At 38.5% G+C, this 2,208-nt stretch overlaps 1 protein-coding gene across 1 annotated transcript in view; it reads right to left on the reverse strand.

Moving 5' to 3' along the window:
• Positions 1-2,208, reverse strand: part of arid5a (AT rich interactive domain 5A (MRF1-like)) — a 10,954-nt gene that overhangs the window by 3,058 nt on the left and 5,688 nt on the right. The gene's annotated exons all lie outside the window — the stretch shown is intronic.

A 2,208-nucleotide genomic window follows, 5' to 3' on the forward strand; every position in this document is an offset into this window, starting at 1 on the left:
CCCCCCCCCCCCACACCCACACACACACACACACACACACACACCTTTGGCAAGTATCAAAACTCTTTCAAATTTCTGGGCTGTCTGTCACACACTGCTGTTTTAAGGTCTATCCATAGATATTTTAAAATGTTGAGGTCATGAGATTGTGAAGGCCATGGCAAAACCTTCAGTTTACGCCTCTTGATGTAATCCACCGTGGATTTTGGGGGGGTTGGTGGGCAGGACTTTCACCCAGGAGACCAAGGTTGATGTTTGGCTTGAAAATACAAGTAAACAACAAATGGGGGGGGGGGCAAGACTTTCACCCAGGAGACCGAGGTTGATGTCCCGCTTTAAAATATACAAGTAAACTACAAGTGGACTGTAAATGTAAATGACTGTTGTCATATAGCGCTTTTCTATCTGTTCTAACTTTGCGTAAGTACATAGTAGCGTCTGATTTTAACCCAACTCAACTTTTATTCTACATTTAACTACCGGTAAGTAGTTTTTTGGGCCCAAACGTGACCAAACTGCAGATTTCACGGCGTTACCAACGTGTTAAAGACTGCGACTGTTAGGTTCTCTTGTAGAGATACTCTATGTGGGTTAAGGTGGTTTCAGGGGTTGTTTCAGGGGTCATGTTATAGACCAACAGCTTCTTATTAACAGTTACACATGCACGTATTAATTAATTTGCTCATGTATTGTCCAAGCCTTGTCTGCATGGTCCGTATCTGTCTAGCCCAGCTGATGTCTTGTATTTATGTCTTTGTCCTTATGTAACTGTATTGTTGTTTTTAGTTGTCTAAATGTATTTTTCCATATCGATGTGTTGCATTAATGTCTGTCCTGACGAGCTGTAACCATGTTTTTATGTTTCTGCAGAACAGGAACCGGCTGAAAACCAGCTTTTAAACTGAGTCAGGCCCATTTTTATATTGTAATGTAATGTTACTTTTTCTAACTTTCCTGTATAATTAATACATGAAATGAAATGAAAACCAATCCATTAATGGTGAAATTAATTCACAGGTTAATGTTCAGGTAGAGTAATAATTAGTGAGTGTCTAATAATCAGTGAGTTTAATAATTAGTGAGTGTCTAATAATTAGTGAGTGTCTATTAGTGAGTGAGTGTCTAATAATCAGTGAGTGTCTAATAATCAGTGAGTGTCTATTAGTGAGTGTCTAATAATTAGTGAGTGTCTAATAATCAGTGAGTGTCTATTAGTGAGTGTCTAATAATCAGTGAGTGTCTAATAATTAGTGAGTGTCTAATAATCAGTGAGTGTCTATTAGTGAGTGAGTGTCTATTAGTGAGTGAGTGTCTAATAATTAGTGAGTGTCTAATAATTAGTGAGTGTCTAATAATTAGTGAGTGTCTAATAATTAGTGAGTGTCTAATAATTAGTGAGTGTCTAATAATTAGTGAGTGTCTAATAATCAGTGAGTGTCTAATAATCAGTGAGTGTCTATTAGTGAGTGAGTGTCTCATAGTGAGTGAGTGTCTAATAATTAGTGAGTGTCTAATAATCAGTGAGTGTCTATTAGTGAGTGTCTAATAATTAGTGAGTGTCTAATAATCAGTGAGTGTCTATTAGTGAGTGTCTAATAATCAGTGAGTGTCTATTAGTGAGTGTCTAATAATTAGTGAGTGTCTAATAATCAGTGAGTGTCTATTAGTGAGTGTGTAATAATCAGTGAGTGTCTAATAATTAGTGAGTGTCTAATAATCAGTGAGTGTCTATTAGTGAGTGAGTGTCTCATAGTGAGTGAGTGTCTAATAATTAGTGAGTGTCTATTAGTGAGTGTCTAATAATTAGTGAGTGTCTAATAATTAGTGAGTGTCTAATAATTAGTGAGTGTCTATTAGTGAGTGAGTGTCTCATAGTGAGTGAGTGTCTAATAATTAGTGAGTGTCTAATAATTAGTGAGTGTCTAATAATTAGTGAGTGTCTAATAATTAGTGAGCACCTGCGTCTGGATCAGGAGCCTGTTGCCGGGGGTGATGTTGCTTAAAGTTCAACAACTTTCAGTAACGGTTTCAGATCTGATTCACAAAACGCTCGATGGCTGAACAGGAAACGTCTGCACAAGAAAAGACGCACTGGAACGCCTTCGCTGCCTCTCTCTCTCCCTCCCTCTCTCTCTCTCCCTCCTTCTCACTCTCCCTCTCTCTCCCTCCCTCTCTCTCTCCCTCCTTCTCACTCTCCCTCTCTCTCCC

Source organism: Etheostoma cragini, chromosome 5 (genome assembly GCF_013103735.1).
Source record: "Etheostoma cragini isolate CJK2018 chromosome 5, CSU_Ecrag_1.0, whole genome shotgun sequence".
NCBI lineage: Eukaryota > Metazoa > Chordata > Actinopteri > Perciformes > Percidae > Etheostoma > Etheostoma cragini.